Source organism: Monodelphis domestica, chromosome 8, assembly GCF_027887165.1.
Source record: "Monodelphis domestica isolate mMonDom1 chromosome 8, mMonDom1.pri, whole genome shotgun sequence".
Lineage (NCBI taxonomy): Eukaryota > Metazoa > Chordata > Mammalia > Didelphimorphia > Didelphidae > Monodelphis > Monodelphis domestica.
In genome coordinates, this window is record NC_077234.1 from 155,100,289 (window position 1) to 155,117,673 (window position 17,385).

The following is a 17,385-nucleotide window of genomic DNA, read 5'->3' on the forward strand; positions in this document are numbered from 1 at the left end:
ACTCTCAGCAGTTTAGCTCAGCCTCATTTAAAGGGGAAGTACACTGAAACTGTTTTAGTGAATTTTCTCCCTGCAAATATTTCTTCTTAAGAATGGATCCTAAAACACTGATTTTTTTCCTTTCAAAGCATGCTTGCCACAAGTTGTATGTTTCTGTCACAGTCTCGTCTCTATGTAAAAATGGGGGTGATGCAAGATTAATCCTCAACAGAGGACAAAAGTAATTACCTGTTCAATGATTTTTCCCCTCTTTCTTCCTTTGGATGGGCCCTCAAAGGGAGGGGGGGGAAGAGAAAAAATTTTCAAAACAGAAAAGGGAGATTTGTACTCCACAGAGGCACTTTTCACTTTAAAAAAATAATTAATTCTAAGGGTTGATATATGCAACTTGGGAGGATTGATAATGATTTTGATATGGTACAAATGTAATGTATTGCGGTTACTGTTTGTCAGTTAACTGTGAAATGTTGCCAGATTTTTATTGAGCACAAAAACTCCTGGTTAGAAGTTTGTTTTGTTAAACCTTGCAATGCATAATGATTTCAGTGAATTTGAGAATTGTCTAAGTGTGATTGATAGCCAGCCTGACACAGAGAAGAATGTTTATTCTGTATGGACAGAAATTGTACTGGCTACTTTATAGATGTAAAAGTCATTCAGAAAAATTTATGTTATTGAGAAGAACTTATTCTAGAATTTTAACTTGGGAATCTTTCAAATCAGAATTATTTTAATGTATGTGCTATCAGAACTAGCAGCAAGAAATTATATGACACACAAGAAGTTTTTAAAGTGGTTAATCTGTGCATGGGATTTAATGGTATAAGTGCTAAGAATTTGATATTTTACAAAAGAGGAAATTTTTAAATGATGTTATCTTTGATCAAGGTTATATGAATTGTTTTTAAATGTGCAAAATGCATAGGAAGGAATTTGTAATCTAGAGATGAACATGTATGTATTTAGATGCCAAATGCTGGAAATTAGTAATGCTGAGTGAATACAAAATATGTATGCATTTGTCTCACACGAGTTTGGGAATTTATTGGTTGATATTTTGATTATATGTTGCAAACAGTAGCCAAAGAGTGGGTAGGATTTTTAAAATGGCGTATATGTGAAAAATGCTTGCTCAGAATTTTATAATTGTTATGTGAGTTGCTGCTAAAATATGTGTTTAAGTATTGTTTAGATGTGAAGAAAAGCTCATTGTAAACCTGTGCCATAGATTTTGTTCATACTCAATGGTTACCTCAGTTTACCAATTTGTGTTATGAACTAAAATTTATAATGGATGAGCACTATGCTAAAGGTGCAGTGGTTCAATGATGTAATCCTTTACATCAGAATTCTTTTGGGTTACCGATTAGCAATTGAAGTGATACCAGGGGGATAGTTGTTTGACTTATGATGGTAAAAGCATGTTAGAGAATGTGGGGAGGTATGCTGGGTTTGAATTCGGAAGAAAGGGGCTTTGATCTAAAGTCCATAAAGCTTTATTATGTGGGTTTGTAAAGGAAGAATGGAAGGTGTGTTCTGCTTTTTAAACAGAGGGTTTTGAAGGAAGAAAGAGAGAGAAAGACAGAGAGGGAGAGAGAAGGTGAAAGAGAACAGATAAATTTCTGCTCTCATAATTGGATCTTTAACATAGGGATAATATATAAAAGTAATGCATGTGTTGTGGAAAAACCACACATGATTCTTTAATTTCTCTGGACAGTTATCCTGAAGTTCCTACATGGCCTTGTCTTAGTCTTTCAGGTGTCCTAGGTCCAGGAGATGATACAGCCCTGATTTATATTACTATGGAGCTACTTAATTCAGCACTCATGTTCTTTATTTCAGGTTTTATGACTAAAGTGTGATGTGTAAATTATTGACAAAATACATGAGAATAATTTAGTGATCAGCCTTGTAGGGATATCAAAGGCTTGTTTGGGGGTATGGAGATTTGTTTCTGGACTGCTGATAAGCAGAATTTCTCTCAGCTGAAATAGATGAAACTTGTCTTTTAAAGCAAAAGAAGGCTTCTGGGATTTAATGGTGACAAAGTACACCACGGACAAAGAATGTTCTGGAATGGTTACAGAGGCATATTCTGGTCTCCCCTGGGAATGGACCTCTTCTGACCATCTAGGCTGTTAATTACCTGCATGTGAAGTCACTTACTGGGTCCTTTGGGACCTGAGGAAATATTTTCCTTGGTGACAATATACCATGATCAGCACATAATGCAAATTGTGATATTAAAGTTTCCATTTCCTCAAACAACCCTAATAATTGAACATTCTCAAATTGTTAGGAACATACTTTGAGAAGTAGGTGATGTTTTGGATGACTTGTATTTGCAGCATTGATTTACCACAATTGAAGTCTGGTTCTTGAGCTTGGGAATATAGCTCAAAGCTTTCTTGAATTTCCCCAGCCTCTGGGATAAGGAAATTCATCTGTAAAATATTATTACTCCAGTGTTTATAGATGTTATAGTTAATGTGTACTTTGCAAAGGGATATTCTTTAACAGAAACATCACATACCAGCTCTGCAAATAACTCAGGGATTTGATTTTCCTAAAGGGATCTGTTCCTATCAGAAGATGATTTCTGAAGATACCCAAATGAAAATGTGTGATGCCGATTACTGTTGTACTAATGTTCTGTTTCTATCTGCTATTCTAGTATTTGCCCCAGTACACTTCTATCTTAGGGGCTGACTTTCCCCCTTGTGACCTGTCTGCCGATTGGGGGAAGCAGTGGCTGGACACCCTTCAGATCTCCAAGTAGGTATCCACTGACCTGGGACCCAGGCATTCACTGAGGGCAAGCCCCTAAAGACCCTGTGTCTGCAGCCTTTCCCTCCCTGATCAAGTTCTGGCTACTCCCCTGTGGGATAGGTGTTCGTATGCATTTGTGACCTCAGAAATCATTCCAACCTGAAGCCCTGGACATTGCCTATAGCCAATTCCTCTCTCCTGACCATAGGTAGGGACAGCTCTACACCCATTCCCAGCTATGAAGAAGCTACAGAATACTTGGACTTTTCCCCTTTTCCCCTTAGATACTTGGAGAGGGGAGGGGATAGGACGGCAGGGGGCACTGAACCAGGTGGGGCCTGAGATTCTGGCCCTCCTGGTGGCTGTGTGGTTCCCCTATGGATGGCTGGGTCTGCCAGATGGCAGGACTCACTTACCAGAAGCAGTGGGGAGACAGCTAGCAAAAAGAATACATGACACCACACATAGGAGAGAGAAACTGCTAACCCCTGGTTTTTAACTCTTCTCCCTGGCTCACTACCCTAGTCATGTCCCTCATAGGGCCCCTTATAATCTTAATCCTTCTCTTAACATTTGGCCCCTGCATTTTTAACCGCCTTGTTTGGTTAGTGAAAGACCGGCTGGATGCTATCCAGGTGTTGGCCCTCCGACAACAGTATCAACCCCTAGCCACCTTCAAGCCCCGGGCTGAGGGCTTCGAGCTGCCTCAGCGGGCAGGCCTTCCCTCTGCTCCCTAAGAGAAAAAGAAGTAGGAAATTAGGGAGGCCTGAGCAGGTAGCTGCCCGGCTTTGGAGGTTAAACATAAGTAAGTTAAGGTCCCAGCAGCAGTAGGTTCCAGATAAGAACTGGGGGGGGGGGGGGGGGGGGGGGCATAAATACTGGCAACATTGCAACAATGGTATATACTAGATAAGGGCTGAGAAGGGGGCCATAAATACCAGCAACATACCAACAATGGACTGGAGGGGGGGGGGCACACATGCTGGAGGGTATATATATCCCAGCATCCCCAGACTACAATGGGAACTCTTTTAGCTGAGTTGCCCTGGTGTGCACCAGATCAATAAATGACCCTCTTGCTAATTGCATTGTCTATTGGTTTTCCGTGGTGGTGGGTGAAAACCCGGACCCTAACAGGTAAAGGTACAACTTAAAGATCAATATAGGCAAAACATAGTGGCTTTAAATGATTCAGTATTACAGAAAGGTATTGACTAGATTAATACAGATAAACTTTAAAAAAATTAAACCTTAAAGCAATCAGTAAATACAATAATATAAGAAAATGAGAAGGTGCAGGCAGGCAGTGCAGTCAAAATCCTTTTTTTTTTTTACCAATTGCTATAGACTTGTTCTATATTATAGAAGAATAAAATCAAAATAGTTAGCAATAAACTTCCAGATCTCATTTTAAAGTTTCCTTTGCCCTCCCCCAGTATTTATCATCCATTTGTATCTCTTTTGTCAGAGCTCTTGAAGTTTCTGATAGAAGCACTGGGCAGAATCTCCACTTTGCATGTTGAGAGTCTTTAAGACTTTTAGAACTTTGTCAAAATATTTGAGTTTGGTTTGTAGTTTAAGTAGCATAGTTCACTGAATATTCTTGAGGGGGAAGTAAGCAGAATGAGAAATAGCCAATGAAAATGCAAGCTGTTATTAAGAGATTCAAGCAGAGCCAATATGTGCTTTCTAGCACAAGCAAGTCAAACTGTTCTTTGAGAGTTTGAATAATGGTTTGGAATAGTTTTTTTTTTTCCAAAAAATAAAAAATAAAAAGGCAGAATGGAAAGGAATTAGTTAGGAGACTTGGAAAAGTATTGTTCTTTCACCTCTTCCCTAGGGGCAAAATTTCCAAGGAAAACAATAGAGTATTTGCATATGATAGAAAAAGTACTGCTCCTTGTTGTTTGGGGTCAAGAAAAAGAAGGGGGAAAAAAAGGCTTATTTCCCAAAACTGACTAACTTCCTTCTAAACTAGAAGTCCAGGATTAGCTTAAAAAAAATCTGCTTGAAAAGAGAATGTGTGGGGTTCTTTCCTCCACACTTAAAATAGCTATGGCAGGCTAGAAACACACACATGGAGTGTGGAAAGGGATTGGGGTGGAAAGATTTTTATATGTCACCCTCTGTGGAAAAAAAGGGCTGGGATTGGCAGGCTCTTGTGGCGGGTCTAGTCTCAGCAAGAGGAGGCTCTAAGCTGGGTGGAGAGCAGTGAGGAATGCTGGCTCAAGCAGATAGATGGGAGAAACCACGGGTGGCAGCAGCAGGCAGCATTACAGGGCCCAGGGACACCCTGCCACAGGACCCTCATGGTGGGCAGCAACCAAACAAAATTACTATCTTTACTGTAAGGCTATTTGCTCAAAAAATTTTGAGACTTCTTAATCGCTTCATGGTAAGCCAAAAATGTAAAGATTAAAATTAATACACAATAACTAAATATTATATTATATAAAGTTTTATTAATAATAACTAAAGCAAAAGAACTACCTAAATTCAGCCTGGTGGCAGGTAAAAATAAAAGAGCATGGGAGGAGCATACATCCACTTAAATACCAATAACATGATTTTACTAATGTGGAGATGCAGGAGAGATTATAGGGAATTTGGGAAAATAGTAAGGACTTCTGGGGAATGAAGTCAAAGGTTCAAAATCTCCATTTATACAGAAGCTAATTAATTTTTTTTTTTAGTAAACTGCAAGAAAGAAGTCTGATGACAGCTAATGAACAGAAAATATATTTTTTTATATAAAACTGGCTAGGAAATTAAAATTTCTAAAGAAAAAAGATCATCTTTCATCATTCTTTGCTGAAATAATGAAAACATCCATTTCAATGGTAAATTTATCTAATACAACAACAACAAAAAATGCGAACATATGTTTCTGCCTACAATTTTTGGAAGATGACAAAACATTTTATTTTAGGTTCCTTTCAGGAGATGATCAGTGAATTCAATTTTTTTTATTATTTAGAATATTTTTTCCATGGTTCCATGATTCATGACTTCTCTCCACTTTCCTCCCCCTCCCACTCCCCCACCCCGAGGAGCTAACAAGTTATAATACATGTATCATTGTTCAAAACCTATTTCATTTATATTTGCTATATTCTTATTTGCAATGGAGTGATCTTTTAGCATCAAAACCCTAATCATATCCCTATTATATGGTCAATCATATATTGTTCTTTTGCATTTCTATCCCACAGTTCTTTCTCTGGATGTGGAGAGCATTCTTTCTCCTAAGTCCCTCAGAACTGACCTTTATCATTGCATTGCTGCTAGTAGAAAAATCTATTACATTAGATTGTGCCATCTCTGGCTACAATGTTCTCCAGGTTCTGCTCCTTTTGCTCTGCATCAATTCCTGAAGATCTTTCCAGTTCACATGGAATCCCTCCATTTCATTATTCCTTTCAGCACAATAATATTCCATCACCATCAGATACCATAATTTGTTAAGCGATTCCATAATCAATGGACATCCCCTCATTTTCCAATTTTTTTGCTACCACAAAAAGCTCAGCTATAAATGTTTTTGTACAAGTCTATTTCCTTATTATCTCTTTGGAGTGTACAAACCCAGCAGTGGTATGGCTGGATCAAAGGGCAGACAGTCTTTTATAGCCCTTTGGGCATAGTTCTAAATTGCCTTCCAGAATGGATGGTCCAATTCACAACTCCCAGGAGTGTATTAATGCCCCAATTTTGACACATCCCCTCCAACATTTGTCACTTTCCATTGCTGCCATATTGGCCAGTCTGCTAGGTGTAAGGTGGTACATCAGAGTTGTTTTAATTTGCATTTCTTTATTGATAGTTTTGATTTCATCTTGTGAAAACTGCCTATTCATGTTCCTTGACCATTTGTCAACTGGGGAATGGCTTGATTTTTTGTAAATTTGACTTAGTATAGTATAGTAGTAGTCTCTCGGTAACTGAGGATGACGATTGTCTTTGTGCGTTTTCATCTATGATAGATGAGTGTGCACAAAAAACACATGTGCGTGAAGGAGATTTAAGTGGAAAAGTCGATGCACAGAGACAGTCCCACTCTCTCGGCATTGGAAGCCTGGGTCCATTGGCACAAAAAGTCGTTACACCTGGAGACTTCCTCAGCTGCATTGGATGGCTATATTGTCTTTTGTGCTCCAACACGCCCTAAGCACTCCACAGTGCTTTGCTGCGTTGCCCTCTCAGCCGTTGAACCTTCTTACTGGTTTCTTCCGTCTGTTCCGCCAAAGCAGTCTTTGACTTAGTTCACTATACATTGGGGAAATTAAGCCTTTGTCAGAGAGTTTTGTTATAAAAATGTTCTCCCAGTTTGTGCTTTTCTGAATTCTATTTTCTGTATTGCTCTCTTGCTTTAATATGAACAGGTTTTGCATAATTTCTTGAAATAAGATATTGACACTTTTTGTGGTCCTTGCTTTCAAGTAGTCTAATGATTTCCATATTGTTTTTCAGGTCAATTGGTATGCGATATTTATATTTTATTCTATTTTTTCAATCTTTTGACTTTGTTTTAATATTTATTATTGTCTCCTACAGTCACTAACAGTTTACTTAGTCTTAGAATTTTCAATGCGTGTTACTTGAGTAGCATTTTGTACCTCTTGTACTAAAGTTTTGATTTTCTTTTCAAATATTTTCCTCCAAGGCTTTCATTTTATCCATAATTTAAAAAGCAAACAGAAACCCCTTTCTCCCCTCCCCTTTAATTCTCCTAGGAATTTGAATTGATCACATGGCTAAGCTTTTCTGCTACATTTTATTTCTTTTTAATTTCTTAATTTATTTATTTTGCTTTGCTTGTAGGTGTTTTGAAGTTATTCTTTTCTACCATGTCTGTGTCTTGGGCATCTGTGTCATCATAATAGCTCTTTATCTTTTTTTTTATTTTACTCATTTTCCACCTTTACTTCCCAAATTGAGGCTTTGTGTTAGGAGCAGGCTTGGATCCCTTTTATCAGGACTGTCATAGTGTTATATGTTCCTAACCTGCATTCTGTGGGGTCCTGCTATATTCTATGGGTAATGAGGATTGTGTTCTTCAAGGATCACAGGATCAGCTTGAATCAAGAAGTTGTCCTTTCAGCCTTTTGGGGCTCTAGACCCATTTATGTCTAAGCAATACAGACCCAGATTTGACCCTGAATGATGTTCTAATCCTCAGACTTTCTCTAGGAAACCTTTCATCTTCTAGGAAACCTCTCATGCTACTGACCTAGACCTGGAACTAGGACTGAGTCCACTATTTGCACTGCTGAGCAGATGGCCAATCTCTCTTATATGAGATCAAATCTTACCTCTGCACAGTTTGGTCTGAGCTCATGACAGGATCTGCACTACCATCTAACCCCTGGACCAAAGATCCTGCCCTGGTCATTTACCTATTGGTTCAATTTTTTAGCTAGAATTGGAAAGATGTCCTGCTGTGGTTTCTCCTCAGAGATGTTGGAGCAGATGTGGTAGGAGTGCGACCATCATGCTTCCTCCTACTCCATCATTTTGGCTGATTTCCTTAAGACTACAAAATATTTGTTTCCTATACATAAAGTATGTTTTTTTATATTCATTTTAGGTCTTAATTGACAATTAATAAGAATTTCTTTAGCATCTGCTATGACCCAAGCGTTGTGCTAAATCCCATGGATAAAAATACAAAAAATTAAACAATCTCTACCCTCAACTTGCTTACATTCTAACAGGAGAGATGAACACATAGTGTATATACAGAATAAATATAAAAAGAAATAAATTCAAATACATACAAAGCAATTAAAAATAATATAGTTGGGAGTGGAAGCTTCATGTAGCATGTAATACTTGAATTACATCTTGAAGGAAGAAAGAGCTCTGTAAGGCAGAAACTACATTACAATTATGGCGATAGGAGATATGTATACTGTGTATAAGGTAAAGAGAGAGAGGGCCAATTTGTCTACATTTCAGAGTGAAAATTTGTACAAGAAAGAGGTACAAAAAGGTTGGAAAAATAGATTGGGAGCAGCTTGTGAGGGTCTTTAAAAGCAAAAAGAAAGACTTTATATATCACCCTAAAAGCAATAGGAAGCCACTGGAGTTCATTAAATTGAGCATAGTATGGTCAGATATGTGCTTAAAAGGGAAATCATTTTGGCAGCAGTATATATAGTAACATGTACTATAGTGGTGAGAAACTTGGACTGGTAGAACAATTAGTAGACCTTTGTAATACCTTAACTTGTATAGATAATAATAATTTTTCAAGGTTATTCTGGAGGAAGAATGTGTTTTTATATTGTTAAAAGAACCTTAAAATAAATATTAATGTCATTCTACATCTCAACATGCTTTAATATGAGGGTATTAATTTGTTCTCAAAGAAATCATTTTCAAGGCCTTTGAAAATAAATATTTTGGAGATGAAATAATTTTAATATTTCAACTTATTTATAGAAGCACATTGCAAATTTAATGTCTTCCCCAAACCAGAGAATTCAGTTACAATAACCTATTATGTTGACTGAATTCTACCTCCCACCTTCCAACCTAGTTTTTTGTGTTCAGACAGTGTCTAATTCTATTTATAACTGACTTAGAATGATGGAGAATATTGGATTTGGAGTCAGAAGACTTGAGTTCAGATCCTGGTTTTTCCCCTAGTTCTATGACCTTTATTTAAATTGCTCAACTTCTTTGTCTCGTTTTCTTAATTGGTAGAATGGAGGTATTGAGTTATCTGATCTGTGCTTCTCCAGCTCTGGATTCTATGATCCCATATCTGTTGATGCTTCACATAGACAGAAAATAAATGGAGTCTCATCCCTAGAGTAACTGCTGTCACAAAAGTTATTTCTCACATTATTATGGAGCAAATAGGAAGTGCATTGGATAGTGGCTTTATCCCTGGCTTAAGTGTCCTTATCTGTAGAATGAGGAGGTTCAACTAGATTACCCCTAAAGACCCTTCCAATCCTAGATCCATGATTTAAGATGATTAGTGGAGAGAAATTGATTTGATTTTTCATAGTATATAATATGCTATAATTTCAAATTGGTCTAAAGTACCCTGACTTCAGGAAAATTTGAGTTTTCCTCAAACACTTAACACTGTGACCCTGGGTAAGGCATTAAACTTCTTTTTGCCTCATTTGTCTCATCTGTAAAATGGAGATGATGATGATAGCACCTACTTCCCAGGAATTGTTGTAAGGATCAAATGACATATTTGTAAATCACTTAACATAGTACCTGGCATGGTTGTTGTTGTTGTTAAAGCAATGGCAGCCTTCTCTAAATTCCACAGATATCATCATGGGCTTCATTTACATTCCTTCTCAGTGCTATGCGGTATAACATCAAGAACACTGTATCTAGAGTCAAAATATTTGGGCTATAGTCATAGCACTGGTTCTTCCTTGGCTGTGTGACGTAAAAAATAACTTTTTTTTTTTTGCTTGGACCTATGACTTCCCACGGGTAAGGAACAACTTGTGAGGGCACTTCTTTCACCAATGCAGATCCATAACGGTTCCACAATTTATAATCTTAAAAAGCTGCAACTCATTCCTTATATAGAAAACGAGTCCAATAAAACTTACACTTTCCTGTTCCTTTACTCACCTCTCTGTATTCTATCTCCTTTTAGAATCTAAGTCCCTTGAAAGCAAATATTGTTTAGTTTCTGTTGTGGTACTTTGTACAGTGTCTGATACATAACAGATGTTTAATAACTATTTGTTGATTGATTAATGTCCAACTTGTTTCATAAGAGCCCCTTTGCCTGCCCTATTTCAAAGGTTCTTCTTAAATAAGAAGAAGCACAAGAAAAACAAATCACTTTTTATCCCTGGCTTTATGTTTCTCACTGTAGAATGAGGAGGTTGAACTAAATCATCTCTAAATACACTTCTGGTTCTAGATCTATTATTTAAGACAAATAGTGGAGAAAATTTTATTTGACTTTTCATTTAATATAATATGCTGTAATACCATATTGGTCTAAAGTGTCTGTCTCATATTTAACTTTTTAAAACTCGTATGCATTTGTACAATATTAATGTAAATGGACCATAAATGTTTTGAGCTCACTATCTTTTCATAGATAAACAGGTAAAAACGGTAAGTCATTTATTCAAAGAATTTTAGAGAAATTTCAAAGAATTTAGTCTACTTTGCTCTACCTATAAAACTGACTTTGGCAAATTATATAGCCAATGTATGTGCTGTGATTTTTAGGGGTATCCAGAAGCTCAGTTGACCAAAAATGTACCTATACACTTTAATGATACATAATATTTCACAATTAGAAATTCATTACTTTGCCTTAAGATTTTTTCCCTCTGTACCCCTACAAGATAGACTGCATTAAGTCTCATTAGTCATGTTTATCTTACTGTGAAGGAATTTATCACAGACTTTCCTAAAATCAGATTTTGATGCAGAGAGAAAAATGGAAAGTAAGTAGGGGCCTGAGATTTAAAAAGAGAGGCATGCTGTTGATGAGGGGAGAAAGGAGAAGTTAAAGGCATTGATTACAAAATTTCACTATTTTACATAAATTCAGGCCTCCATATTAGTGGTATCCTATTAAACATATAAGTACATTGTTACTCTAGTACAATGGTGGTGAACCTATGGAATGCATGCCAAAAGGACGCATAGAGCTCTCTCTGTGCCCTTTTGGCATGCATACCATTACAGTATACCATACAGTAGAAATACCATAGACCCTGAAGTTATAGGATATGGGTTCAAATCCTAATTTTGGTATTTATTTATTCATTCATTCTACATGTGACTTTAAGCAAGTCATAACTTCCTTGGACCTCAGCTTCTTCCTCTACAAAATAAAGGATCACTCAAGTCTGTAAGAATGATATTAGAAAATAAGTATTGTTTTATTAGTTTAGGGATAAGAAGTAAAGTGGCTGACTTGAGAAATGAACTAGAGTTTGAAGCAGAGCTGAGAGAGCATGTTAATTTCAGATGTGACAGTTATAACTATTTTTCTATGTCAATTACTCTCTGGCAGTTGGGGGTTGGTCTCTGGCAGTTGGCAGAGACACACTCTCAGAGACTCGCAGGGCTAGAGGAGGTAACATCTTTGCCTCTCTCTCAGTCTGAGGGAAAGATCTGAAGAAGCTCAGTGTTTTCCTTTCTCAATTTGGGAAACAGTATTGAATATCTATTGTGATTTTTATAAATTGTTTAATTCTGAGAAAACCAAAGAAAAACCTGGTCTTTGGTTTGGACTCTGAGTGATTCAGAGTCCTGACTTGATTCTTGTTGATTCTTGTTGAAATTCAACCAGCTAGCCTTTGCTATTTTATAATTTGAAGGTGAAGTTAAGATTTATAAGGATAATAGTGGTAGTTTTTATTTAGATAGTATAAATTTGGGTTAGTCAGATCAGGGAGGATTAGTGTAGCCTGTGAAAAACAGGAGAAGCTGTTCCTTGTGGAACCTGGGAGTTTATTTGGGTGGATTTAGAATCCCTTAGAATTAGAAATCCTTTATTTATCCTTATATATTTCAATAAACATTTTATGTTTATAATAAGAGTCTCTTTAGCATTCTTGTACCTGGCCCTGAAGGGAAGTTCACATTTGAGCTTCATTTCATCACTGAGGATACTTTTGATTACATCTATCAAAAGTATCCAAACAGTTTGAACTTGATTGGAGAGTTAAAGTGTCTGAATAGTTTTGAACCTATATTGGAACAGTTTTTCCATCTAAATATTTTATTTTTATAACTTGCCAAATTTATTTTTACAAGTCCCTTCCAGTTATTAAATCTATGAGATGCATGTGTATATTTGTCTGTCTTTTGGAGCATTCTTCTGTCTATCTGTCTGTCTGTCTCCCTGTCTATCTATCTATCTGAACTATGCAAATTCTGAGGCATATTCATTCCTTTTCTCTGCTCTCTATACCCATTAAAGAATTGGGTTCCAATAGTTGCTAGCTACATTTCCCTGCCAGGGTTCTTGAGTACTCCTGAGGCCTGGAGATGATTTTCTGATGCTATTGGTTGAGTTTCAACTGGTATTTTTTCATCTAAGATTGTCAATTGATAATCTATTCAAATAGCCTAAAGTAGTCAAAAAAAGGCATTTACTAAAGGGATTCAATAAGAATAGGTAGTAGAAAATATCCCTTCAATATACAAACTGTCTGAAAAGTATATAACTGAGTCCAGATGAAAAAGTGAGCTCAAGCTTAAAGGGCACATGGAGTAAAGGGGTGATTAAATAGCTCCTGGTTATTGGAAGCCTTTTCTTCCATTTGTGGAGCATTTAAGAGATTCTTATGGTAAATTGAGAAGCATAGTGAATCTGTATCCATCTCTCCTTGGCTTGTAATGCAAACACTTGTCCCTAGCTAATCTGGAGATGTTATCTATGATATCCTCTGACCCTTTCCAAACATAAAGGTCCTTTGGTTAAGGTACGGTCAGTGATGGACAATTGAGACTTGAATAAAGGAAATAAGATGTTTCTCTGTCATCCTCTGCCATTCTGTGTGTATAGAATTCTACGCATTCCAATTTCTAGAACTGACTCCCTTCTTAACTTGCTATAATTTACAGATGATCTCTAGATGTATCCTAAGTTTCATCATTCTCTATCTGGAATGATTTCCCTTCATCCACTGACTTAAAAAGATTTTTCAAACTTAGTCTTAAAGTCTTTTTCATTGATTGAGATGTGTTCCCACTTTGCCAAGATATTTAGCTAAAATGGGATTGGGTAGTTTTAATCCCATTCTTCCATATATATTATAAATAAAATTCAACTTTTATGTGAATGTAATCTCAGTTTTTAGAAGATCAGTCAAATGATCTAAGAAAAAAATAATAATTTTTATGCTCTTTTCTGAACCTCAAGAAGGCTGGGCTTCCCAACGAAAGAATTCCTCAAATCACCCAGCTTCCTAGAATGCCCATACAACTAAGACAACTCTCTAGGAGATCTAAACATGGTTTTCATGAACATTAAGGCTATGATTTTTCATTTTGGCATGATTCATTAGGTAGATGCACCCACTGACAGTTTGCAGGGTATGGTGCCTGATGTCTAAAAAATTTAAAGATATACATAATAGGCTGCATAAAGAATCAGAGTTGTGCTGAAGGCAGCTTGAATAGCCTCTTGACAGTCAACTGCTACATTCCCAACATAAGCATTTATACCTAGGAAATCAGCCAGTGCTACAAATCAGGGCTTGATTTATTGTTCTGTTGATTGTATAGAATTAAGCAAGTGATGGAGAAAATGTTAATAATGCAGATTAAATTTTAAAATGTATACTTGAGTACTTAAAAAAAACACAAGTTGTTAAATATTTACCAGCATACCCCTGCAGAGAGTCCAGAATCAGGGAAATAATAGCAGGCAAATGGAGTCCAAACCTTCTGGCTTTATGAAATATAAGAAAAAAAATCAGCAGGACACACTTTTGGGGCCAGAGGATAAAATTATGATTTTCATATCTTTGTATCATGCAACCTGGGCCATCAACCTTAAGACCATACCCTCCCACCCCAAAACATCTTTCACCCTGCTCCCCACAACTCAACTTCCATGTCCAAAGTACTATCTTAGTGGTCCTGGTTCATCTTCTTGACAATTCCTCCCCAGATCTCCTGTTCCTACCCCATGGTCATGGTGATGGGTGAAAACTCATTACATGGGCTTTAGAAGCTCCACTATAGGACCCCCTATGGCCCCACCATCACACACTTTTCCTGCCATGCCACAGACCATGTATGCCAGCCCTCATCCTTTTATACCTCTTGCTTTTGATTGCAAGAGCAATCAAATCAAAACCATTACTATTTCTGCAAAGTGTGCCTTAATAATAATAAAATAATGATTGCCCTCTGTCTCCCCTCTACAACCCTGGGACTTCACCCTTCTCTAGACACCATTCCCCTATATCTGTTATCTCCTCTTATAAAAATGTAAGCTTTTGGAGTGGCACAGACTATCTCTATTTTTTTCACCAGCACTTAGAATAGTGGGTAATTCCTAAAAAGATCTTGCTTTTAAAATTAATTCATGTGTACTCTTTCTTAGAATGCTGTAGTCACTTCTAGGAACAATAAGTCAAGAAGGATGCTATTACACTTAGTGGAAGATAATGAAGATGGTGAAAGGCCTTGAAACTAAACAATCTTCGAATTAGTTGTAGGACTTGGGATATTTAGTCTAAAGATGGAAACACTTAGAAAAGCATGAGTTCCATATTCAAATATCCAAACAAATATCAAGTGGAAGACGTATTGGGCTGCTGGTTCTGATTAGCCCCAGGGGGGAAGACTAGAAACAAGACGTCAATATTGTCAAGAGGAAGACGTCAGAAAAAAACTTCATAAAAAATAGCTCCGTCTGAAAGAAGAATCGGCTGCCTGTGGAAATAGTGAATTCTCTTACACTGAAGGTGTTCAACACCCAATGCCCCCTTGTTTCATATGTTGTATAGGGGATTTTTGGTCCTGTACAAGTGGGACTAGGTGACCTCGGAGGACATTTCCAACTCTGAGATTCTGCTATAATGTAAAATTCATAAGAATGTAAAAAATGTATTTGCCCTTTAACCTCACGCAGACTGCAATAATCAGGAAAGAATCCCTCATTCTACTTAAGGGCTGCCTGCAGAAGTTTGATCATCCCAAAGCGGCCCATTCCCTACCTCCCTTCTCACCCAATAAGGCAGTCTATGACCCTCTAGCCTCTTGTTGCTTTTATAATTAGTCCAGCTTTAAATCAGTTACACTTTCCTAATGTGGATATTTTCTCATTTTAACACTTAAACCTAGCGTTGTTGGTAAGGCCAGACGTGATTATGAGTCTGTAACTCACTGCAGTCCCAAGTCTGACATTGGCTTTTATCCTAGACCCAGTAAACAGAACTCCAAGTGCCTTCTGCCATATACATCCCCAGACCCTAGCCAGATTACAGTACGAGTCCAGCCACACTTCACTCCTCCTCCAACAAAATTGTCAACTCTTGGCCTATCAGACAGTTTATGAGACTCTGTATTTCTCTCCTTTTTTTTTTTTCATTTGGAGCTGGTGAAACATTGGAAGTTTGTGTCCATAAATGGGGCAAAGCAGCCAAGTGCGAATCCAAAGAGATGGGGTGGAAGCGATGGCATACGTGGCTGGATGCATATTTCAGGAAATGATATTGTGGACTTGAAGGAAGGATATGGGAGTATTCTCTCCATACCTGGACCTACCATTGACTACATGTCTTGTTCTACTAGGAATGAACAAGCTGATGAATAAGCATTCTGGGAAGACACCAAAGATGAGGGTCCCAACTATTAACAGAGTATTAAAGAAGGAAAAGTGGTTGGAAATGGAATTAATACCCCAGGTCCCCCATTCAGTTAAAGAGTGACCTTTTGGGGAGGTTTTCTAGCTCCAACATTGACGATGCTTACTAGCACCCAATGGAAACAACTCAGGGGAAGTCTGAGTTTGAAGACATGAACTGTGTCCCTAGAATTCTTGGGACTTAGTTAAGGACTGCCTAAAGATTGAAAGGAGGTTGGGGAGTATAGCTTGAATGGTAGTTGTTTTAATATGTTTGATCTTATGATTTTTATTTATTTGGTTCTTTTGAAGAACTCCGAGTCTCAAATCAGAAAATGAGTTTCAAGTGTTTTTGCAGACTTTAAGCAGTCAATTATTCTTATTTTTATGGAACTACATTTCTCCTAGTAACACAGGTTCAGAGTTACTCTTGACTAAAGTCTCCCCATCACATTATTTTATCTAATAAATGTCAAATCCTGTCAAAAACATCTTGTATATCTATCCCTTCCTTTCCCTCCAACTATGATTACAGGACCGCATCACCTTTTAGTTTGGCTATTCCAATAGCCATCCAACAGGTTTCCCCCTGCCCCAGGCTCCTACACTCTGCTCCCTCACTCCATCCTTCACATCAGTATCATATGAATCTTCATAAGTCTGGCCCCATCACTCTCTTGTGGAAAGTCTTCAGTGGCTCTTGACTATTTGCCAAGTATAATTGTAATAATTAAATCATATTAATACTAATCATCTCTAACTTTTATATAGTGCTTTAAAGTTTGCCAGGAGCTTTTATATCTGCTATCTCACTTGATCTTCTCAACAACCAGTGAGATAGGTGCTATTGTTATTCCCATTTAACAGATAAAGAAATTGAGTCTGAGATAAGTTAAGTGACTTGCCTACAGTCACATAGCTATGACTGTCCATTCTGCTATCTAGCTGCCTATGTGGAATACAGCATCAGAAAATCATTCTCCAATACCTTAGGTTACCTCTAAAACCCTGAGAGAGAAAAGTGGCCAACCTTGCACTGAGAACTTGACCTGGTAGTCCAGTGTGAATTAGGAAAGTGAGCCAAGAGCCTGTTCCACATATGAACCTCATCTGGGATAAACCTTGGAGCCTTTATATTGGCAGAGGCTTTTTGGAGAAATTCTCCACCAGGGACATTTGTCATTAAATGGCCTACTCTATAAGATCTACCAGAAAAAAAAATATTTTTTTTCTTCTTTTGTTTTAGATTGTAATTATACAGTCTGTTTTCCATAAAGCTTCCTAATACACCCAACTAG